General features: G+C 42.3%; 1 long non-coding RNA gene across 1 annotated transcript in view; it reads left to right on the top strand.

Moving 5' to 3' along the window:
• Positions 1–236: 236 nt before the first annotated feature.
• Positions 237–25,928, top strand: part of LOC128832384 (uncharacterized) — a 101,588-nt gene continuing 75,896 nt past the window's right edge. The window contains exon 1 of the long non-coding RNA XR_008443976.1: positions 237–268. This is a non-coding gene — a long non-coding RNA (uncharacterized LOC128832384). The remainder of the gene's footprint in view (positions 269–25,928) is intronic.

The following is a 25,928-nucleotide window of genomic DNA, read 5'->3' as shown; positions in this document are numbered from 1 at the left end:
AAGGTACAGGAAAAAGCCATGGTGAGTTATGCCAAATTTCTCCTTATCTCTTCAGACACCTACTGTCATAAACAGATAGTTAAGGGTTAATACCTCCTTTTACCTGTAAAAGGTAAAAGAAGTTCACCTAGCCTAGCTGATACCTGACCAGAGGAACCAATGCGGGGACAAAGTCCTTCAAAAGGAAGGAGGGAAGTTCCCTTTGTCTGGGTCAGTTTCAGTTTTGGCCAGAGTGGAAAAGATCAAGGAATCAGCTCTTATCAGAGTAGTAAGTATTAAACAAAACCTATTTATTCCTTTTCTATTTTCTTTTTGTAACTTGTCTTGGCATTAGGGGAATAATCAAATTGGGTATTCTTTTGTGTAACTAAGTTTTGCCCAAGGGAACAGCCTCTGTTTTGAATCTGTTGTCTGTGAGAGTAGCTGGTATGCTAATCTCTCACAGAGGTTTGTCTTTCACCTTTCTTTTCTTTAATTAAAAGCCTTCTTTTTAAGAACCTGATTAATTTTTCCCAGTTTTTAAGATCCAAGGGGATTGGATCTGGACTCACCAGAAATTGGTGGGGGGAAAGGAGGGGGATGGTTAAATTCTCCTTGTGTTCACCAGAAAAGTGGTGAAGTCTCTCAAGGCTATCCAGGGAAAGGAGTTAGAACTTGGGAGTGGTGGCAGCAAGACCAGATCTAAGTTGGTAATTGACTTAGGGGTTCACATGCAGGTCCCCATATCTGTACTCTAAAGTTAAGAATGGGGGTGAAACCGATAACACCTACATATCACTTTTCCTAGAAACTTGGCAAAGTAGACAGCATGGTGAGATCACCTGTTTATTATTTCATATAGTCCTTTACAACACATTTACTACAAGTGAAGGTTAAAGGTAAGATATTCTGTCAAGATTCCAGTTTTTTAAAATAATTGGAGATAGGACAGGAAGTTTCTCTGGCAGTGTATTGTCATGGAATAGACCAGAGAGCAAGTCCCAGATTTCCACATTAAAAGTCTCTTGGAATGCATAGCTAATTTCCTGCAGACATGATTTTTAGGCTTTTTATGTAGTGTTGCAATAAATCTTTCCCAAATCTGTCCAAATAACTTTCAAGCCTAGTTAATTATTTTTCTTTTTTCTGTACTAGGCTCCCCCCATTGAGTAAGGATATCAAGGTAGAGCCACAATCAGAAACTTTGGTCTCACTCTGTTTACACTTCTTTATTATGATTTTCCAAATAATGTTGCACAAGATAAAATACAGTCAATGAAGTGGAAAAACTCCTCATAGTAGTCAGGGTTACTGAACATGTCAGAGGAGATGACAAAGATGGTCTACTTGGCAATTGGCTACAGCAGTGAGCCCCAAATAACCACTGTTTATTGGAAGCACTATAGAGAAACCTTGTGAACCAGTCAAAACAGTACTTCGACAATTACAGGTCTAGAGCTAGTGTTCCCTGGGCTGGAGTCTCCAATCCACTGAAGTCACTTTGCACTGCATAAATAGAGCATAGGTGTAGCAGAGAATCAAGGCCCTTGTGATTCAGTGGGGGTTTTGGATATGCAAGGAATGCAAGATCAGATCCATATATAACTCTTAATACCTAGGATCATAGATCCCATGGAAGAGCAATGTTCAAGATTAGATCTCATCATGATGAGAATATATTTGTGAAAGCCGTGGAATTTAGACATTTTTTTTCAAAGCAGGTGAATTAAATATCCAGGGCATCTTTTAAATCTACAGAAAGAGAGAATTTAGAATAGTAGTAAATTCACTGCAGACCATTCTCTCTGAAGCCCACTATATAATTTTTGCAGCTAGATAAGTGTAGATCAAACACCTAATGAAGACTTACGCATGCAGGGTAATACCTAATGAAGAAAAGTGTATATTCATATCAAAATTCCTGACTTTGTAATTAAATATCTTAATATTTAATACTAAGGTATTCTAACAATAAATTTTAAAAAATCAAATGGAGATGTATCACCTGTTTAAAATAAATATATATAATCAGATGTGTACATCTCCAGTGTTCTCTAATGGGAAGGTACTTGTTGCAAAGTGGCTAATTCTAAGTGTATATAATTCTTCCACCATCACGCCTTCAAATCACCACTATTATTCCCACACCTTCTCATGCACTGTGGCTGTGATGGTGGTGTTCTAAGGCAGTAATATCAGGATCCTCTTAATTTCTTATATAGACACAAAGTTTGAACAAACTGTTTTTCTTGAGGTTTGTGTCCCAAACATGGGAGTGAGAGAGAAACAGTCTGTTCAGAAGCGCATTCTCACATTAATCAATGTCTACAACTATTGTATGGCTTCAGCTTTTCTCAGATTTCTTAAACTGGGGATCAAGCAATGCTGCCACCTCTGTCAAGTTTTGGTATTTTATTATTTATACCGCTGGTCAATGTTATTGAAGTTTAGTTTCTTTTGTTCTCAAAGATGCTTTGGTTTGAAGACTGTGTATAGCTAGTTTAGTCAAGAATCTTGGTAAAATGAGACCCTGAATTCTCAGACATGAGCCTCCTGTCCCCTTAAATTTAGGGGCTACCCCTTTGAAGTTTGACATAAATGCCAGTGGAAGACATCTTCCCACATTTCCTAGCATTGTATTCCTATGCAATATAAATGGCTATTGGTCTTTAAAAATCCATAGAGCACAATGCCTGGGAAAAGCGCTCCAATTCTGTTACTGCCCTGGACATTGTATGATGTCCTATTACTCCAATGCATTGATAAATGGCAGAGGCTGGCTTGAAAATATTACTTTATACACTGTCAAGTGAACTTGACAGAAACGAATAATGACTTTGAATGGATGAGTGCAAGAGTAGAGATCAAGGCCACATCTACTTTACTGAGCTTGGACTTGTCTGTATTGCTATGCCTGACATTGCCTATGTTACTTACCACCAATGCTCATTTGATATTTGCACTTGGAGGGGTTGAATCCCATTTAATTGGAAAACCCCCTCCAAAGGCTGCCTCCAAATGACTGCTTTTAATAAGAAAACATTCTGCTAAGTCTCATAGCCCTCAGACTATCCATCTGGGACCATTCCATCTCACAGTATTATACTGGGTGAAAATGCACTACAAGAAAACCGTTCAAAGGATGCCTTTACTTCCAACGGGAACAATGATTAAAGGATTGGAAAACCTGCCTTACAGTGAAAGATATAAGGAGCACAATCTATTTAGCTTAACAAAGAAGGTTAAGGGATGACTTGATCACAATGAATAAGTATACACAGGGAACAGAAATCGATAATAGAGGGCTCTTCAGCCTAGCAGACAAAGGTATAACAAGAACCAAGAGCAGAGCAGATGTAAAATTCCTCACATAATTTTCCCCTTGGAAAGAAAGAAGGTGAAAAGGCGGGCGGGGGGGGGGGGGGGGGAAATAAATGCAAGTCACACAGCTTAATGCACTTCAGGAAGGTTCTCAGGCCTTGGCTACACTCGTGGATTCACAGCGCTGCCACGGCTCTCTCGCAGCGCTGCAAGTACTCCACCTCTCCGAGGGGAATAGCTTGCAGCGCTGCGAGCGAGCGTGCAGTGCTGCAGGCGCTGATTACACTGGCGCTTTACAGCGCTGCACTCGCTGTGCTCGGGGGGGGGGGGTGTTTTTTCACACCCCTGAGCACAGCAAGTGCAGCGCTGTGAATTGCCAGTGTAGCCAAGGCCTCAGACACTAGGGCAAGGGGGAGGGGTCTTGATATAAAAAGCTGAATAGAACTGTGTTCCCTTTTGTCTCAGAATGCATTTGTTTCTAACACTAACAAGAAAGGGCAGATGAGATTGGTGATTGAGATTTTCAAAGGGATTTAACTGAGGCAAATACTCAATAACAGTTGATGTTCACTGGAGGTGGGGTGTCTAATACTTTTAGGATTAGGCCTTTCAGGCTAGGAATACACTGATATTATGTATCAAGGAAGTGGTGGTGGGTGGCGGCTAGAACCATTATTGAAGGTGTTACCTGTACTCAGCCCTTACCTGATATAGATACATGTGTTACACACAGTAGTTAAACCTCAGTAAATTTTGCACAGCTATGCCCTGCTTTAGGGTAAGAGGTGCAGAGGGGCTGCATTACCATCCAGCGCTCTTTCTGAGGCCCCCTAGGAGCACATACTGTAGTGGCAACTCTGTACTGTAGACAGCTGGACCAGTTCCTCAGCTGCTGTAAACTTGTGCTACAGATTAATTCATAAGGAAAATATGGCTTTTGTGTACAACATTTTCATTCTTTTATACTACATATAAATAAGGTACATCTTACATTATTAAACTGAGTATTTACAGCTACCAGGATTAACAAAATTACAGGGACTACCAATTCACATGCTTTAAGGCATAAATTTACCACCTCCTCAGCTGTGCTAGCTGCTTCACTAGTCCAAGTTTGCCTTATGTGACTCCAGAGGACCTCCTATATGTAGAAGGACCTTGTGATGATGTGTAGCCATCATCACCACTCTCACACCAGCCTCACACAACATGGCCCAAGCAGGCTATTTTCTCTCTCACCCCAGCAGTTTCCAAGTACTAAAACAGTCGCTTGCAACCATAGGCAGCTCTAAATTATTATGTACAGCAACATAGGCTGTTCTAAATTGCTCAGTGAAGATAAGTTCTAGATCAAAGGAATACATACGCAATTTAACGCCCTTTCTGCACCTTGACTTCAGAGATACCCCAAGTGTTCTTTGGCCACAGCTCAGGATTTGGAGTCTGATTTTTCTTCTTTTTAATCTTCATCTGAAGCCTCCTGCATTGTTCTTTCAATTGTGACACTGGAATAGATAGCATACCATTAGCCTGGTATGCCAGTTATTACTGCATGCCTTCAGAGATCTCCCTCCTCGTTGTGCCCATGTTGGTTTGGTTTTACCACTAATCAACGAACGTTGGATGAAGGTAGTGGCAGACGAAAAAATTCATTGCGAGACCAAGCATGAATTCTGTAATGCTTCCTGTTATAAACTTAAAATGATGATTAATTCAATCTAGCCATAGAGAATGGCATTTCTGGTGGAGGACAGCAGAGCTTAATGGAAGATGTATAGTCATACAATAGTATATCCCTTACTGATCTCATGGAATAGCTAAACCTCTGTTAAACACATGCCAGTCTTGAAACTTCTTATCTTGCCAGGCCATGTTTTAAAACTTAGAAGCCTAAAAATATCCACCTTTAATGAGAAACAAGGTGAATAGTTTCTGTTACAAGCAGAGAGCAAACTCCTAGAAACTTTACTGAGCACTGGCAGAGTGCATGAATAAATAGTTCTGAAAGAGCAACTCTCAGGATATCATCTGATATCACAATAAATTCCCAGCTTTCATAAATTACTATATTAATATTATGTGATGCTATTGTTATATAAACACTTATTATAATAAACACTAACGACATTATATGTGGCTGTAGAAACTTTCTTAATCTTTAAGGTCCTCAAGTTCAGGAAAGCCCTTAAGCATGTGCCAAAGTTTTAGCACATGTTTATGTGCCAGTGATTTATTGGTACAGTACTTAAGCTCATGCTTAAATTCTGTCATGAATAAAGGTCCTTTCCTGAATCAAAGTAGCTGCTCATCTAGCTTTAGAAATCTGTCCCTAGCTACTTTGATCTCGTTTTGTGCCTTGGCTTTTCTAATTTTGTCCCTACATACTTGTGTTATGTTTATATTCATCCATTGTAATTTGACAGTTTCCACTTTTTGTAGGACTCTTTTTTTTTTTTTTTTTTTTAGTTTTAGATCATGGAAGATCTCCTGGTTAAGTCAGGATGGTCTCTTGCCATACTTCTTATCTTTCCTATACAGTGCAATAGTTTGCTCTTGTGCCCTTAATAATGCTAACCTAGTGAGGAGGGCTTTAAACTAGGTTCGACGGGGACAGGTGAGCAAAGCCCACAGGTAAGTGGGGAACATGGAGACCGGGGAGATGGGTCGGAAACGAGAGGGAGTGTGGGCTATATTGGCAGAGAGAAAGGAGAGTCAGGACAAAACTGGGAGGAAAGATCAAACCAGTATCTTAGATGCCTATATACAAATGCGAGAAGTATGGGGAATAAGCAGGAAGAACTGGAAGTGCTAATAAATAAATACAACTATGACATTGTTGGCATCACTGAAACTTGGTGGGATAATACACATGATTGGAATGTTGGTGTGGATGGGTACAGCTTGCTCAGGAAGGATAGACAGGGGAAAAAGGGAGGAGGTGTTGCCTTATATATTAAAAATGTACACACTTGGACTGAGGTAGAGATGGACATAGGAGACGGAAGTGTTGAGAGTCTCTGGGTTAGGCTAAAAGGGGCAAAAAACAAGGGAGATGTCATGCTAGGAGTCTACTACAGGCCACCTAACCAGGTGGAAGAGGTGGATGAGGCTTTTTTCAAGCAACTAACAAAATCATCCAAAGCCCAAGATTTGGTGGTGATGGGGGACTTCAACTATCCGGATATATGTTGGGAAAATAACACAGCGGGGCACAGACTATCCAACAAATTCTTGGACTGCATTGGAGACCACTTTTTATTTCAGAAGGTTGAAAAAGCTACTGGGGGGAAGCTGTTCTAGACTTGATTTTAACAAATAGGGAGGAACTCGTTGAGAATGTGAAAGTAGAAGGCAGCCTGGGTGAAAGTGATCATGAAATCATAGAGTTTGCAATTCTAAGGAAGGGTAGAAGGGAGAACAGCAAAATAGAGACAATGGATTTCAGGAAGGCAGATTTTGGGAAGCTCAGAGAGCTGATAGGTAAGGTCCCATGGGAATCAAGACTGAGGGGAAAAACAACTGAGGAGAGTTGGCAGTTTTTCAAAGGGACACTATTAAGGGCCCAAAAGCAACCTATTCCGCTGGTTAGGAAAGATAGAAAATGTGGCAAGAGACCACCTTGGCTTAACCACGAGATCTTGCACGATCTAAAAAATAAAAAGGAGTCATATAAAAAATGGAAACTAGGACAGATTACAAAGGATGAATATAGGCAAACAACACAGGAATGCAGGGGCAAGATTAGAAAGGCAAAGGCACAAAATGAGCTCAAACTAGCTACGGGAATAAAAGGAAACAAGAAGAATTTTTATCAATACATTAGAAGCAAGAGGAAGACCAAAGACAGGGTAGGCCCACTGATTAGTGAAGAGGGAGAAACAGTAACAGGAAACTTGGAAATGGCAGAGATGCTTAATGACTTCTTTGTTTCGGTCTTCACCAAGAAGTCTGAAGGAATGCCTAACATAGTGAATACTAATGGGAAGGGGGTAGGTTTAGCGGATAAAATAAAAAAAGAACAAGTTAAAAATCACTTAGAAAAGTTAGATGCCTGCAAGTCACCCGGGCCTGATGAAATGCATCCTAGAATACTCAAGGAGCTAATAGAGGAGGTATCTGAGCCTCTAGCTATTATCTTTGGAAAGTCATGGGAGACGGGAGAGATTCCAGAAGACTGGAAAAGGGCAAATATAGTGCCCATCTATAAAAAGGGAAATAAAAACAACCCAGGAAACTACAGACCAGTTAGTTTAACTTCTGTGCCAGGGAAGATAATGGAGCAAGTAATTAAGGAAATCATCTGCAAACACTTGGAAGGTGGTAAGGTGATAGGGAACAGCCAGCATGGATTTGTGAAGAACAAATCATGTCAAACCAATCTGATAGCTTTCTTTGATAGGATAACGAGCCTTGTGGATAAGGGTGAAGCGGTGGATGTGGTATACCTAGACTTTAGTAAGGCATTTGATACGGTCTCGCATGATATTCTTATCGATAAACTAGGCAAATACAATTTAGATGGGGCTACTATAAGGTGGGTGCATAACTGGCTGGATAACCGTACTCAGAGAGTTGTTATTAATGGTTCCCAATCCTGCTGGAAAGGCGTAACGAGTGGGGTACCGCAGGGGTCTGTTTTGGGACTGGCTCTGTTCAATATCTTCATCAATGACTTAGATATTGGCATAGAAAGTACGCTTATTAAGTTTGCGGATGATACCAAACTGGGAGGGGTTGCAACTACTTTGGAGGACAGGGTCATAATTCAAAATGATCTGGACAAATTGGAGAAATGGTCTGAGTTAAACAGGATGAAGTTTAACAAAGACAAATGCAAAGTGCTCCACTTAGGAAGGAAAAATCAATTTCACACATACAGAATGGGAAAAGACTGTCTAGGTAGGAGTACGGCAGAAAGGGATCTAGGGGTTATAGTGGACCACAAGCTAAATATGAGTCAACAGTGTGATGCTGTTGCAAAAAAAGCAAACATGATTCTGGGATGTATTAACAGGTGTGTTGTGAGCAAGACACGAGAAGTCATTCTTCCGCTCTACTCTGCTCTGGTTAGGCCTCAGCTGGAGTATTGTGTCCAGTTCTGGGCGCCGCATTTTAAAAAAGATGTGGAGAAATTGGAAAGGGTCCAAAGAAGAGCAACAAGAATGATTAAAGGTCTTGAGAACATGACCTATGAAGGAAGGCTGAAAGAATTGGGTTTGTTTAGTTTGGAAAAGAGAAGACTGAGAGGGGACATGATAGCAGTTTTCAGGTATCTAAAAGGGTGTCATAAGGAGGAGGGAGAGAACTTGTTCACCTTAGCCTCTAAGGATAGAACCAGAAACAATGGGTTTAAACTGCAGCAAGGGAGGTCTAGGTTGGACATTAGGAAAAAGTTCCTAACTGTCAGGGTGGTTAAACACTGGAACAAATTGCCTAGGGAGGTTGTGGAATCTCCGTCTCTGGAGATATTTAAGAATAGGTTAGATAAATGTCTATCAGGGATGGTCTAGACAGTATTTGGTCCTGCCATGCGGGCAGGGGACTGGACTCGATGACCTCTCGAGGTCCCTTCCAGTCCTATAATCTATGAATCTATGAATCTATGTCTCTTTGGAAAAACTGCCAACTGTCTTCAATTGTTTTTCCCCCTTAAACTTGCTTCCCATGGGATTTTACCTACCAACTCCCTGAGTTTGCTAAAGTCTGCCTTCTTGAAATCCATTGTCTTTATTGTGCCGTTTTCCCTCCGACCATTCCTTAGAATCACGAAGTCTGCCATTTCATAATCACTTTCACCCAAGTTGCCTTCCGCTTTCAAATTCTCAACCAGTTTCTCCCCATTTGTCAAAATCAAATCTAGAACAATCTCCCCCATAGTAGCTTTCTCCACCTTCTGAAATAAAAAATAGTTTCCAATACATTCCAAGAACTTGTTGGATAATCTGTACTCTGATGCATTATTTTCCCAACAGATGTCTGGGTAGCTGAAGTCCCCCATCACCACCAAGTCCTGTGCTTTGGATGATTGTTAGTTATTTAAAAAAAGCTTCATCCACCCCTTCTTCCTGGCATGGTGGTCTGTAATAGACCACTACCATGACATCATCCTTGTTTTTACCCCTTTTATCCTTTACCCAGAGACTTTCAACAAGTCTGTCTCTTATTTCTATCTCAATCTCAGTCCAAGTGTATACATTTTTAATATATAAGGCAACACCTCCTCCCTTTTATCCCTGCCTGTCCTTCCTGAGCAAGCTGTACCGTTCTATACCAATATTCCAGTCGTGTATTCTCCAACTATATCATAGTTGTGTTTATTTACTAACATTTAGAGTTCTTCCTGCTTATTCTCCATAGTTCTCGCATTAGTCCAGACACTTAAGATACTGATTTGATTTGTCCTCCTAGTTCTGTCTTGTCACTCCCTTATTTCTGCTATAACAGCCATGCTCCCCCCAGATTCTGACCCTTCTCCCAGGTGTCCATGTTTTTGACTTATCTGTGGGCTTTGGTCACCTGCCCCATTGAACGTAGGTTAGCCAGTCTGTAGCCAAATATGCTCCTTCCCTTCCTCAATAGGTAGACCCCTCATCTCTGTTTAGCAGTCTCTCTTACTGGAACAGCATCCTGTGGTCAAGGAAGCCAAAGCCCTCCAGGCAATACCATCCTCACAGGATGTATCTGTCTCAGTCAAGGCCACTACCCTTGACTGGAAGGACTGAAGAGAACACTACCTGTGCTCCCAACTGCCTCACCCTTACTCCCAGAGCCCTATAGTCACTTCTGATCTGCTGAGGGTCATACCTCAGAGTATCAGTAGTGCCCACAGGGATGAGTAGCATGGGGTAGTAGTCAAAGGGCTCATACTGTCCCCAAACACACAATCCCAATTGATCCTGTAACTGAAATAACCTAAAAGAAAAACAAACAGCCCAACAAACTCACTCACCCCAAGCTTAGTACTCACACCTTGTTTGTTCAGCAGGGGGATCTCATTGACATCATAGGAGTCTTTCCATTGACTTTCATGGGAGTTGGACTGAGCCCTATGAAAGCAGAACTAGGGAAATCATGAAAAAAGAGTTTTTGACTAAATTTTTCAGTTCACATAGTTGCAAATGAGTCCCCCAGTTCCACAAGCCTGGGGAACAAGGGGGGAAATATCACTATCTTAACTGAATAAATTATTTTGGAAATATCATTCTACCATCTTGATACAAAATAAATCCCCTCACCCATCACTGAAATGCAGCCACTCCTGGAGTAGAATGTAGCAGCCTTGTAACAAACCACAGCAACACTACACAATCATTTACAACAGCAAAAATGTAATACTATATACTCCATCTCCCATTGAAACTGAACTCAGATTGGCTGGATGTAATTACTCAACCCAGATTTTGGCCAGGACACAGGAACTAACTCCCTTATAGTTGCAAAAAAGAGCAGACTGGAATATTTAATGAAGACAAGTGAGGGGGAACATAGTTTGACATTTCAGGCAAAATATAAATAAGAGTATGGAGCAACAAAAATACAAGGAAGTAGCCATCTACAAGTGACTGAAAGGTGAATTTGGTGACACAGGGCCATATTGTAGGCATGGCCCTGATAATCCCATCCCTTATATCCACACGCTAGGGGAATCTTCTACAAGTGAATCTCCCCTCTCCACTGCCCTTGCTCTACTGGACCCTGCATGACAGGATCTGCACAGGAGAGGGAGTAGAAAGTGGGCAGATGAGGAGGAGGAGTGAGCATGTGAAGGGAGGGCCTGGATGGGTCACACATCAGCCTTCCTTCCCCCCTGTCCCTATCGATCCCTGAAAAGGTAATACAGTCTGGAGCTACAATAGTTTGCATGGAGACCACTGCAGCCTCCTGCAGGGGTCCCAAGAACAACTACAGCTAAGGACATAGTGGGGGAGGGCCCACTGGATGCCAGTCAATGCAGAGGGATTCACCCATTTGCAGGATCCATGGCTGTTATAGACTGGAGGGAACACTAGAACTAGAATGGCATTTTTCTCCTCTAAGACCCCTCCACAGGCCACCCCTCTCCCACCCACCCCATCTGAGGGGATGGTCTAGGACTTTGGTTACATCTCTGTAACTAAGCAGAATCTGGCCCATTGTCCCTGGTGCAGGGAGAACTGTTCTCCACTGCATTGAAATCCCCATCATATATAAACAATCCAATGTGGTATGAAAAAGCTTTTGACCTGGATCCATTTTTGTTTTAAGGGAATGAGTGGCCCCTAGAGAAAAGTTCTGATAAGAGACTAAATTCAGATCTCCAATTGCAGACAGCCGTTAAATAAGTCACAAGTGAAATGACTTTGGCACAGTTAATTCTTGAAAACAGATATGCACTGAGCATTCAACATGTCTGGCTTCAGCACCTCATTTTTCACTCCATTTCTGTTTTCTGGGGGTCCTTAAATGGAGCAACTTCAATTTAAAATTTGATGCCTGCTGCCAAGAACTGATTGAAATAACATGGTGCATGAACAATACTTTTTCCAGGTATATTTTTAACTGTAGGACTTGGCTTTAGAAGAAAATTACTGTTATATCATGCTTTACATTTTAATAAAAGAATCACTGAACGGTTTTAAAAACTAAACTCTTTATACTCTGTGCAAATGCACATTTTCTGCTAGATTACTTCTTATTTTGTCTCACTTTTCAGATGTATTTTGGTACATTTCTGAGTCAGCTCAGTTAAGACCTTTTGAACTCTACTACAAGATAAATTATGTACTTTAACTGAGAAAATTATACATAATACACAGCATTTCCTTTCAACATACCTGTTATATTTTGTTTGTTTCCTGGGTTAATGAGCCCTCCCTCTCCATCAGCCACAATGAGCTCTCCTTCTTTCCTTTTACTAATCAAAGGTGGAAGTGATGCTTTCTCAATAAGCTAGATGGACACCTTTCCAATCCCGCCTCTCTATGGCACTGTATGCAGTACCAACCCCAAGCCAGTTTAACTAATGATGCTGTTTAACCAATGAGAGCAGATAGGTCAAATGGGGAAATCCATGGCCCAGTAAGACCAAGGGGCATTTCAGGAAGGCCATAAGTGCTCCACACCAGATAAAACCAGTTGTTACACCACCAGCAGTACTTTTTGGAATGATGGCACAGAATCAACCAACCAATGAGGTGACGATGTCCTTTCTGGCAACAACGCTTTCAGAGCTAGTACCGCTGAAAACAATCACACTCATAGGGCTTGTTTAAAAGAGAAGCAGATGGGCAGGATACCTGGTTTGTCTACAACTCTTTAAATTGCAGGTAGCCACACCAACTTCAGCTGGCTCACTTGTCTCCTCTCTAGCTTCCCTTCAATGAGTCCCTTTCCCTTATCAAACTTGTTTCAGCTTTCAGGGAATTTGACCTTTCTGAATAATACAGAATGCTCTTGTATAACAGTTCTTATATCAGTATGTTTACCATCTGTTCTCTGTTTTCAAATGCAGACATGTGTTACTGTTTATCCACTATGTGTCATCAGTTTACTACAACAAATTCAGTGAAGTGGAAATCAGGTCAAAGTAAAATTTATTTCAAGCTTTGTTCCAGTTCATTTAACAGTTTGCCACATGTCAATCATGGAAATTCTGAGCCAAAATCAAAAAATAAAATTACACTCTGGCTTCTGACTGATGCATTTTCAATGGACTGTTTCGTTCACCTTTTTGAAAAGTTCTGACTTGGCTTCACTGAAAAAAAATGGCTGCTGGAAATCTACTGGTTGGAAAACATGGAAGGCAAAAGCTGAAGCCCTGAATGCAAAGTCAAAGAAACAGCATGGTCGTTCTTACATGTTTGGGTTACGTGCTGTGGTGGGAGAAGTTACATGCTGCACCTCACCCTCCATGTGCACTGAATGCAATGGAAGCTACACAGCATCCTATACAGGGTGTCTAAACCACCGGTTCCAGTGAAGACAATGCATATTTTACCACTGACTTCAGTGGGTCCAGGATTTCATCCCATATGTGTTGCAACATTGTTCCACGGGGACTTCTTCTATGGAACTCGGGGCTAGATACAGAAGGAATAAAGCAGATAGAAGCTATGGTACCTCAGTTGATGCTTCACAAGAGCAGCAGGGAGATAGTGAGGGAGTATTTCATCCCTTTAACCCTCATAAAATTTGCCAGCCTACAGACCATTTACCTGGAGGTGTAAATTGGCCTTAGCTACATAGTTCTCAAAAGCTATTTGCCTCAGAAACAGCAATTTGCGTATCCTAAGGGACATTATTAAATTTGTGAAAAATCACTTTAGTTTGCAAATTTTCCTATGCATAAACCAGAAAGTGCATATTTTTGTATGTCCCTGAGAATGTGTGAATTTAGACAAGTGCTAAAAAGTTGCTGCTTCAGTCTGAGAACACAATTTCCTCCATGAAAACCTGAAGAAATTGCTCTCGCTAACAAATTACAACTTTTCTTATAATTGCACCATGACATTGTCATAAAACCAATGCTCTCCTGAATAACTGTCTGTGATCACTCCATGTCTGATCTTTCAATACACATCCTCAAAGGCAAAAAAACTTCAAAAAGGCAAGCCTGTGAACTTAAATTCATAATTCTGCTAAACACAAAAATACCATGGACTTAACAGGGATACTGGTTTTATATTTCATTACATAAATGAATGTAATGGGGGGGGGAGGTCTAGGTTAGATGTTAGGAAAAACTATTTCACTAGGAGGGTGGTGAAGCACTGGAATGGGTTACCTAGGGAGGTAGTGGAATCTCCATCCTTAGAGGTTTTTAAGGCCCAGCTTGACAAAGCCCTGGCTGAGATGATTTAGTTAGCTTTGAGGAGGGGGTTGGACTGGATGACCTTATGAGGACTCTTCCAACCCTAATCTTCTATTAAGTTGACACACCGTACTGCCTGCTAACTCTTAATTGCCTACTTCCTTTTAAATGGTCACCTGTATTCTGTGAAAATGTATGCATAACAATCTAACCCTCAGTTGCTCACTTCAATTTAAGTGATGAATGCTTGACAATTAAGCCCCTTCCACTAGCAAAAGTTGGTCCAATAAAAGTTATTACCTCACCTACCTTGTTTCTCTCTCATATCCTGGGACCAACATAGCTACAACACTGTAAATAATCCATTTTTGCCAATTTTTATATAAACAAGCACATACATAAACACTAAATAAATTCATAGCATTGTACTCACTGGCACTGCGTGTGGACATGTGTCATTTTTAATGCTTTGCCAAAGACAGCATGACCCAGGGTGTTATTAACAAAGGTGATCATTATTACTAAACACTTATACAGCAGTAGCCCCAAAAGGACTCAACCAAATTGGGGCCCCATTGTGCCAGAAATTATACAAACATATAGTAAATGACAACCCTGGTCCTAAAGCGCTTGCAATCCATGTTAATGGGCTGTGGCTATTTTTGCATTAACTTGCATTAACACAGCCAAATTAGGGGGTTTTGTGGCCACAGATCCTTCTAATTGTAAATCTGGGGTGAAATGTTGGCCCTGCTTTGCCCAATGGTAGCTTTGCCATTGACTACAATAGGGCCAGAAATTCATCACTGCTCTTCCTCCATGTTCTCCTTCCTGTGAAGAAGTGACAGGGCCCAGATCCATGATAAAGAGTCCCATTGCATGCCCACTCTACAACTGCCCACTGCTGGAACAAGTGTCCTGCCTTCGACAGTGAATTTTGCTTAGAGGGAATAATATCTGTTCTTTGGTGTGGGTTAATTTCTCCCTCCTGCCTCCAGGTCTAAAATTGTCTTAACCTAGTGACCTGCAGGGCACAAAGCAAGACCCACTTGTTTTCCTTAGCTAGGAGTATTAAGAGAACTCTCGTGGGAGATGGTAAAGATTTCAAATATCTTAGCTGCTATATTGCAACATGTGGTTAATTGTTGGGCAAAGGTAGGTTACTGTTTTTATTACTGTATTCTCTTAAATGAACCAAACAGCCCTTAGAGCAAAGGATAAGCCTTTGTACAGTAAAAGCTTTGTTATCCAGCATGTTGGGGGAATGGGGGGTGCCGGTACATCAAAAATTCTAGTTAACTCAGAGGGAGGGAGTTTGGGTGCGGGAGGGGGATGGGTTGCGGGATTGGTGCAGGATGCCGGATCTGGGCCGTGCTCACCTCAGGCAGCTCCCCGCAAGTGGCGACATGTCCCTGCTGCTACTAGGCGGGGCTGCGTGCTGCCTCCGCCCGCAGACACCAGCCCCGCGGCTCCCATTTGCTCATTTAAAAATATTGACAGAAACAAAAATTCATCTTAAAATGGAGACACATATTAGTGAAATTTCTGCCTCTCATTTTCTACTTCACTGTACAAAAGAATTTTACAAATGAGTCAAAAACCTGGTATCTCAGCTCAGGAAATGTAGCTTCTCCATCTTTTATGTTTCAAGATAAAAAACAATTACTGTTTTTTTGTGGTATGGGCATGATGTATAAAATCTGAAATCATTTAAAAGTCTAACAAACCTACTCAAATTACAAAGCCAGTATTTCAAATGGGTTCTTATATTACACTGTCTGGTTTTATCAACACCATTCTTGTTTTTGTAGTATAAAACCATGGTAAGTAGAGACCTTCCAATTGTCTAGATATTACAAATATATTCTGTTGCTTTTTGAAAAAAATCTATAGCATTTTCTAGGTCATTCCCTAAATTCTCCTGACACTTAGTTCATGTTTACCTTACTCTGATGTTTATTACATCAACAATGGTAATGACTTAGTTTTCATAAAGGTCAGGAAACAAACCTGCTATCATAACTGACTGTTGAGATTACATAACTGATGCATTACTTTGTAATATAAGATACAGAATTGTATTATAGGAAACCTTGGAAGCTGTATTCCAACTATTTCCTAGTCAGAATTTTGGATTTGTTGATTTAATTGCATACACAGCAGATTATTTCAAAATGTTTCCATTTTTGACTTTGGAGACAATGTTAATAGGATAAGCTAAAGTAAAACAGATACAGTGTAGTGTGAGCGAAGGCTGTGTACAGGGGAAGCCTATTCAGCATAATGGCAGATCTACGGCTTCAGAAATGGCACGTTACTTAAGCAGAAGTACTGTATCAGTGCCCAGATGTTTTCTCTTTTGGCCTTTCAAGCACCATATAATTGCCCAAAACACAGAGGCCCAGATACTCAAAGGTATTTAGGCTCCCTAACTTTCATTGATTTCAGTGGAAGTGAGGAGCCTAAATACCTTTGAAGGTCTGGGCCAGAGTTATTTGTGTCTCATCTGAGAAGAAAATTTGTGAATGGCTAATACATTTTAATTAGGTTACAGCTAATAAGAACCAAAACATTGTCATATTAAAATAAAAGTAAGTCCCCAAGGCTCAAAATTCTTTTATCCTGGCTTCAGTCTACCCTTGATCTTGAGTTTCACATTAGAAGATGGGACTCAGTGTGTGTCTTGAAGCAGCATTGTATAGAGGATAGCACTATTCCATTAGTCTATATTTAGTGTCCTGCTTTTCACCTGATATAGCTAGAACTCTAAATTAGCTATTCTACATGCTCCCCATGCTCTGTCTTAAAATGTAACTTTAAAATTGCATTATTACATGAGAGGTAGAAAAAGCATAATTATTTTCCACTGATAGATTCATTCAAATCAATTCATCCTGGCAATGACTCCAATGAAATAAGCTGTGTTTGAGAAAGGTGTAATCTTTCAATATTTTGCTTTCAGGAAGTACTACCAACTTTGCAAAAACTGTGCAGAATATAATCTTTTACCAAAAACCCTCTGGAGCTGTTGCATCATTTTTTGGTGATCCCATTCTTAATGTTTGTGATTACTATTGTTAGCACTTCTCTGTCAAATAAAGCTTTCTGTAGACAGACTCCTCCTGGAACACTGCATCATCTGAATGCCTCCTTGATTTCTCAAGTGATCTGGGATACCAGAGATGTTGGTTTTCACCTTTCAGTCTATTCTTTATGCTTTATCCAATAAAGGATTCTGTTTGAGTCAGTTGTTATGGCATGTTAAGATATCACCCTGCAGCTCTTGCCTGGAAGCCAGTGGGAGTGCTCGCCTGTGAAAGGACATTTCACATAGGTAAAAGTTGCAGAAGCAGGCTTTTCTGTGGGCCCTGATCCAAAATACAGTGAAGTCAATGGGATTTGTTCCATGGATTTCAATGGGCTTTAGACCAGAAGAGGACGTAAGGGCCAGCAATGAGGGCACTAGTTTAGGAGTAGGCCTGGGTTCAGTGCCCCACTTCAACACAAACTTCCTGTTTGACTTTGGGCAAGTCATTTACCCGCTCTGTCCCTCAGTTTCCCATCTTTGAATTGGGGATGATACTTCCTTACTGGACAAGGTCATTAACAGGACAATACATTAACAATAGCAAGGCATTCATATACTATGGCAATAGAGACGTATAAATCCCTTAAACTAGACATGCAGAGCTACACTAGCTTCTGCATAGTCTTAGATAATATTTAACAGACTTATTTCAAATAACATTGGAATGCAAAAAAAATTAAACTAAATTGCAAAAAAATAGATTAAATGACTTTTTAAAGTACATCTTATTTCATTCAAATTTTTGAATTTTCATTATTTATCCACAATGCTATGACTTTTGTTATTTCATTGTGACAAATGCATTCTTCCCATTCCCCCCAAAACTTATCATGAGAAAATGCCAGCATAATCAATCCAATAAATAATGCAGAAATGAGAAAGCAATCAGTATATTCAAACAGAAAAACATTAACATAATTTAAATGGCAATTTCTGTGGAAAAATATGCATTAAAGCAACTTGTAAAAAAGGTTTCAGTTACTGGATTATGGCCAAAACCCAACCTAATCTGTGATTATTTTCCCTGTCAAAAACTATTTGTGTGTGTAATGGCTGGGCCACCAGAAATATTCTTTATTGCATCCATATGAAAAACAAACCTCACCGCATTTTATTTTTGTACCACAAGAATTTTCTTTTTGCTAGCATGCTGGAAGCGTAAATTAAAGATCAAAAATTATTCTCTAAAACAAAAGGTTAGGATAATTAGTTAAGAATAAATCCATTTTATTTGTCTATGTGGAAAGATACTAAATAACCTATTCCTGTGATCAGCTTTCACATATAGAACGATCTATAGAATAGACCTAAAAAACATAGTGACATATTTCAAATGTGCCCACTATTAAAAGTCTTCCAACTTTCTGGGCATCCTAAAAGCACCCAAATGTCACCATGAGCTCAATGCCAGGAGTGAAATCCTGGACCCCTTGAAGTCAGTGGTAAAACTGGAGCATGCTGCTGGTGGCTCTACATCAAATCTGCCTTTACAGTTTTGTTCCTTTGCTTCTGCACACAACATGCAGAGATCCTCCATTGCAGTTGTTAGGGAATCAATTAAAAGAAATATAGAGTCCAGTTTTCAGAATGAGCGAGTGAAGTTTACATGCACAAAATGGAGATCACTGGTGACTGTGTCAAAACTATTTAGTTGTTTCTTAGTTAGCAAATGCACGCAAGGCTAACAGCATCTTTGAAAGTGCTTTTCAGCCTTCTGCTGTGTCTGACAGGCTGTTAGGTTCAGAGCCTGATGTCTTGCTGTGGCTATGACCGGCACTACTGAAACATGCATGGTAACGGATACCCCAAAGTGCAATTTTTATGTGGAATTCTGAAAATACTTACACTGTTAAATTAAGTGCTCTACATGACACAGATTCCAGGTGAAAACTATGTTTTACTTTCATATATTTGTGTGAGATCCCCATGTCTAGAACCATCTCAGACTTAGGCCCTTTGAAATATGGCCCTATCATGTAGCAAGAAGGTGGAGGGAGGTGTTCAGTCTTCTCACCTGCTACCTTGGGCTGAACTTTCACTGATAGACCCTAAGGGCTTGTCTACACTTAATACGCTACCGTGGTACAGCTGTAGCACTTCAGTGTAGACACTACCTATATCGCCCACCTGCCACTCACCTTCCCATTCACCTCCTTATCCTGCCTGCCCATCTCCTGCCTTACCTTCCTGCCTGCCTCCTGTGGGGGCCCCGCAAGCACGGCACCCAGGGCGATTGCTCCAATTCACCGTACCCTAGGGATGGCTCTGGTATCATTTATGTATAAGCCTTTCATTTTAATAATACAGGAAGAAAATAATATAATATAGAACCAAACAACTTTTAAGTTCCACGTCTGGAGGATTATATTTAGCTAATTATATCTAGCACTTTTGTTGTCTGCAAATATCAGCAGGAAGGTAAAGGAATTTTTTTAAGATAAAGGATCAGAAACATGACTATGGGAATAAGAGAGAATATAGGAATAGCGAAGAAGCCGGCACGTTGGAACTAGAGATGTGAATGGACGAACTACAGGGATCACAGGAAGAAACTGAGGAGACCAGAGAGGGCTGACGGGAGATATAATTTAGGAAGAGGATTCAGAGGAGGGTTTGGAACATCAGAGATCACAGGAACAGGGCCGGCTCTAGGCACCAGCAAAACAAGCTGGTGCTTGGGGCGGCACATTTTTAGGGGCGGCATAACCGGCGCCAGAATGCCGCCCCTAAAAATGTGCCCCGGCCGCCCTAGCTCACCTACGCTGCTGCTGCCACGGCGCGCGAAACAGCTCATTCGTGCGCCGCTGCTCCCCCTCCCTCCCAGGCTCTCAAACCTGGGGGGGGGGAGACTCCGAGTGGCCGCAGCGCAGGCGCCGCTTCTCCCCCTCCCTCCTAGGCTTGAGAGCCTGGGGGGGGGAGGCAGGGCTGGGGATTTGGGGAAGGGGCGGAGTTGAGGCAGGGCCCGGGGGGGGGGGGGCGGCCAAAATTGTTTTTGCTTTGGGCGGCAAAAATCCTAGAGCCGGCCCTGCACAGGAAGAAGGAACAGAGGAAGCAGAGGTCTGTGGGGCAGGCACCACTACACCTGAAGGAGTTCAAAAAGCAGCAAAGAAGTTAACACAACAGAAAAAGTAGAAGTACAGGGGCAGTGAAGTGGCTGGCATTGAAGAGACTGCATAAAGAGAAGCTGGAGCAAAGATGCCACAGCCATAATTTGAGTAGAACGGTCAGCAAAAGGGCTAACAATCCTCCAAGGCAGGAAAACAAAGCAACCTTAGCTTTTTTTACAATTCTTATACACGAATGTCTTCAAACAGAATTTGGTGGGTATTTATTGGGTTCTGTTGCACTCACCAAAAACCAGATGCCCTAGTTATATTTGGATTTGCCACAAACCCCCCTCTGTCTTCGTTTTGGTAGCCCCAGTACAGTACTCAAGAATGACTCTTTAAAGGCCTGATCCAACGCCCATTGACTTCAGTGGAAAGATTCCCTCGGTGTTTGGACTGGGCCATAAAAAAAAAAAAAATTTCCTCAACCATCTGCTGGAATATATATATATATTTTTAAATATGCTTTTTAGAAGATTGTTTTAAACACATGGCAGCCTATCAGTGACCTAGTTGTGGTTTAGCAATAGCAGAACCATCTACTGCATATTCAGTATGCAGTACACTGTTCTTTTGCTGAGCCCTAAGGGAAAATAATCCAACAAGGAATGAAAAAATATTCCTCTTTTCTTTTACCATAAAGCTGTTTTAATTTGCTCTCCCCTGGAAAAGGAAGGCCAGCCTCAAAATCTGAGAACCACATGGCACAGACCAGAGAGATGCTGGTGTTACTTTTGTGTACATCTATTCTACATCTCCTGCACGTGAGACAGCTATATATACTATAGGAATGCAAAAGTGATCAATTGCTATATCTAATATCAAATAGAGGCTATGCAATGGGATCATATTTACCCTATTACATAAGAGGATTTGTGCAAATAACCTAACATCAATTAAGGCAGACAAAGAACAGAGGCACCCTGTAGTGTAGAAAAATTGTCATGACTGTCTGCACAGCTTGTTGACACAAAAGACTGAATTGTGCATCCCCTGCATGAAGTGATAAGAACCAGCTAGCTATGGAGCGTACACATAAGAAAGCAAACCTTACCACAAACTGTAAAGTACTTTTAAAAATAAACATTTGCAGGAGGGTACCGTAATTTATGTCCTTTCCTTCTTCCTCTTTTTTGAAAGATCAAGATTACATTAGCACCTATATTTTTACCTTCATCTTGTGAAAAGTGACATACTATAAGATTCCTTGAACAACCCAATAAGTGAGACTATTGCTTTTGTTGAATTTGTTCTTGCTGCTTGTCATCATTTCAGATAGCAAATATTAAATTAAGCCCAAAACAGAGGCAAAATAGTATGCTGGGACACAAATGCAAAGCCTGCTTGGGGCCAGAATCTACCAGGGTGGACTGTAGGCATTGCAAATCTACTAACATGGGCTTTACACAGTCACTGAGACATGCCCCCTACCCCAAGAGGCTTACAAATGAATGACCCAATCCTGGATACATGCTGTGATGGATTGACTGAAGGAGCGGCCTAGCTACCTGACACACCAACTGGCCTAGGACTTTCAAGGATGAGCATAATCTTGCGGAGACAGCATATAGATTTTTGTTGTTTTGCCCAAAGAGCTGTAATTCTGGTATGTTTTCAGGATAACATTTATTTTGGTTAAGAAACTCCTGTGCAAATCCTGTGTTCCTCTTTTTTACTTGCCATGTGGTCCCCAAAGAGTTAAACTATAAACCAGTGCACATAGGGAACTGGGGAGGTTGTGGGGTCTCGGCACTGGTTTCAGAACCAAGGACAGTTGGACTGCAGAGTCCTACATCCCAAGGAATTTTGCTAGACAAGGAGTTTGCACCCAGGAGTATAGTATGGGTACATCTACACTGGAATAAAAGACCTGTAGCACAGCTGCAACTGACCCAGATCAGCTGACTTGGGCTCAGGCTGCAGGGTTAAAAATTGCTGTGTAGACATTTGGGTTTAGGCTGGAGCCTGGGCTCTGAGACCAGCCCCCTTATGGGGTCCCAGCCCTTAGGCTCCATCCCGAGCCTGAATATCTATGCTGCAATTTTACAGTCCGGCAGCCCGTGCACCGTGAGCCTGAGTCAGCTGACCTGGGGCAGCTGCAGATGTTTAATTGATGTGTAGATGTACCCTTAGCTGCTCAGAGCTAGAAACAGTGACTAGATTCTGCCCAGACCAAGCTGGCTTGGAAGCAGGTGGGATCCAAAGGTTGGATCCAATTATGACAGACTAGTGACCATCAGCTAGGGGAACTCAGCCGGGTCTGTAACACATGCATGTGAGGAACTCTACTCATGGGAGTAGACCCACTAAGCACACATTCAGTAAAGCCATGTGCATGTGTTAGGGTTTCAAGGACAAGGCACTACCTGGAGTACAAGACGGGGCAAGATGGAGGGAGGAAAGAAAGTACAAAATAAGAGTATGCAGTGGCTGGTCTGGCACAATATGCATCTTAGTGCTTAGATATGATGGCAACAGACACCCTAGGAAAAAACCCAATAGCTGAGAGGAGAAATCAGTAGAAAATGTTTTCACCCCTCAGTTCACAGAGAGTATTGCATGTTATGTAAGATGTCATATAGATGACAGTATCTGGGGTAAGGGCTGATCCTATCATTTGATATTTTAACATTTATGGAGAATTGATTTAAGTCATGAAGGAGTTACAAAAGGATCAGCGCGGTGTGACTCTTGTTACGGGGGCTGGCCATTTGAGGGGGCTCAACCTATCTGTGACAGGCTCCGCTAAGGAAAATGAGCCAACTCAGATCCACTGTCAGCAGTTAATTACCTCAGTGGCTAGGCAGCAGTTAATTAGTTAAGGAATAATAAAGGCTTCTGAGGGCTCAGTCAGGAAGAGAGACTCCTCAGGGGAGTTGGTTCAGAAGCTGAGTAGAAAGAGGTCACAGAGGTAATCTCAACACGCTCTAGGCCTTTGCTCATCTGACCATCCAGTGGCACTTGAACAGAAGTTGTCTTGCCCCATAGTGTAAAAGGGATTCCATCTTCCATTGAAGAATCACCTAGTAGACTGGTCCCCGAAGAGGGAGTTGGAAGGGGGTGTGTGAGGCAGGAAGGAGAGAAGCTCTATGGACACACCTAGCCGAGACATTTCTGGGTCTGCACGCTCCCAGCAACTGGAGCCAGCAGCATGGATATAGCGCCGATGGAAGAGCTTGTGCTTTCAGTCCTATTTCAGGAGTCAGGCAGAGCATTCTTGAAATGCTGATGGACATTTCATGGTGGTATTTGTCCTATTAAAGGCACCTCTTGGAGGGTGATATAAACCTGGCAGATACTACCCGGTTGATGGTACATATGCCTGTTGCCATAGCCACAGACTCCCCATATGTAGAATGGTGCTTTTGGAACAGGGCAACAAGCTACATTCCCTCTAAGCTGCGTGGCCACGCAGCAGCCTATTAAGCATCGTGCAGGCGCTCAGGCTATGGTGGGGAGAGATGCCTCTCCCCCAGCCCCGGACCTGCCACAGCCAGGGGAGAGCACCCTTTCCCCGGCCCCAACCCAGCCCGGCCCATCCAGGGGAAAGGCGCCTCTCCCCCAGGCCCAACTGAGCCTCGGCCTGGACCTGCCACAGCCCAGGGACAGGTGCCCCTCCCCCAGACCCAAACCTGGCCGGGACCTGCTGCGGCTGGGGGAAACGCGCCTATCCCGCAGCCACAGCCCCAGAGCTGCCACAGCACAGAGACACGCCTCTCCCCGCCAGCCCAGGTGCTGCTGCAGGAAGAGTGAGCTGCGGGCAGCCTGCACCCCAAACCCCTCATTCCCAGCCCCACCCCAGAATGTGCACACCCAGCTGGAGCCCTCACCCCAAACCCTCTGCCCCAGCCCTGAGCCCCTCAGCCCCACTCCAGAGCCCTCACCCGCACCACAACTCTCTGCCCCCTCCCACACTCCAAACCCCTTGGCCCCACCCCCACCACATTAATTTTGTTATGTGCACCAATACACATCACTTCCATATTGGTTCACATAACAAAATTCATTCTGCACATGCTTGAGAAAAATTAGAGGGAACACTGGCAACAAGCACAAACTGGTGATCACATCATCATGCAGACCTGGAAGGAGCACTAGTGATTCCAGAACTTTCACATGAAGAAGCAGACGTTCCTGGAGCAGCTTGCCCTGCCCCTTCAGCATCAGGTCACATACATGAGGGAGGTCAAACCAGTTCAGACATGGGTTACTATAGCCATCTGGAAGCCAGCTACTCCAAACTGTTACAAGTCTGTGGCTAACCAATTTAGTACTGGCAAGTCCACTGTTGGGATTGTGGTGATGGAAGTTTGTGAGGTGATGAGGACTGTGATTCACCCAAATTGGTGGGCATAAACAATGCCCCTGAAATAACAGCTGGTTTTGAGAGAATAGGCTTTCTAAACTGCACCAGGGCGTTGATGGGACTGATGTGCCCATAGTTTGCCCACTGCAAGGATAACGTGAATACATAAACCCAAAAGGGTAGTATTCCATGATTATGCAGGCACTGGTCCGCCACAGAGATAGGTTCATGAACACTAACGTAGGATGTACTTGCTATGAATAGCATGGGCCTGCCCCCACTGGCATGACCTCTCACGGACAGTTCATGTAAGGTCATGCTACATGTGGAACACCGTTTTAAGGAGTGTCCTGCTCCCCCCACCTCCTCTGCAGCATGACCTCTCACAAACAGTGCATGCAAGGCCAGACTAGCAGGGGCTGAGCAGTAGGCTCTTCAAAATGGCATCCCCCGTCCAATACCAGATGAAACCACATCCAGTTTTGTCTCAGTGCCAGATGGGAGAAAAACCGCCCAAAAAAGGACTTTCCAGTTTTAAACTGGACAAATGGCCTCCCCAGTGCAGCCCCATATACCCTATTCCCAGCTTCAGGTGGTGTGTAGTTTAGATATAGTGTAGGAGAGAGTCTCTATTCTAAAGAGCTTACACTTGAAATCATGGGGGAAGGGATGCTCAGCAAGTTACCAGAGATGCTCAACACCTCATAGCATTGGGCTCCTGCATCATTCATTCTAACCTTTAATGATCTGCTTTCATTGACTATTAAGGGCAAGATCTTGCAACCTCTTACTCACACAAGCAGTTCTATTGAAGTCAGTGGAGCTTGTCACACGCACCAAGACTACTTATGTTAGTAAGAGTTTGCAGGATCAATCTTTTACTTTCTTCTGCCACTCTCAGGAGGATTAATGTAAATATTTAGTGTGGCTTCCTCCCGATCATACAATGAAAACATTCCAAGGCTAGAACTAACTGGTATGTCTATTTTTTTTCTCCTTGCTCCTAATACAGTTTAAATTTACTCTGAACAGAGTAAGGCAGTTTGGTTTCTAATGGTTTAAAGGGAAACTTTTTGTTTTCTGTTTCCCAGAGAGGTGAGCAAGCACCCGTTTTGTGACCTACACCTGAGGTGAAAGGAGTGCCTGGACTGGGGGGCTTGTCTTTATGTCCATCACCTAGGACAAGCTCATTTATTTGGAAATATTTCGGCAGGCATAAGCACTTTCCTAGAGTTGTACTTTTCAAACTGATAAGATCAAAATGTACATAGCAAAGAGCTAGATGAGTTTTCCCCAAGGCAGGACAAGACACAGGCCAACTGCAGTGGCCTTTGCCCT

This window comes from Malaclemys terrapin, chromosome 2, assembly GCF_027887155.1.
Source record: "Malaclemys terrapin pileata isolate rMalTer1 chromosome 2, rMalTer1.hap1, whole genome shotgun sequence".
NCBI lineage: Eukaryota > Metazoa > Chordata > Testudines > Emydidae > Malaclemys > Malaclemys terrapin.
Note: the sequence above shows the minus strand (reverse complement) of the source record. Positions and strands in the feature narration are given on the sequence as shown.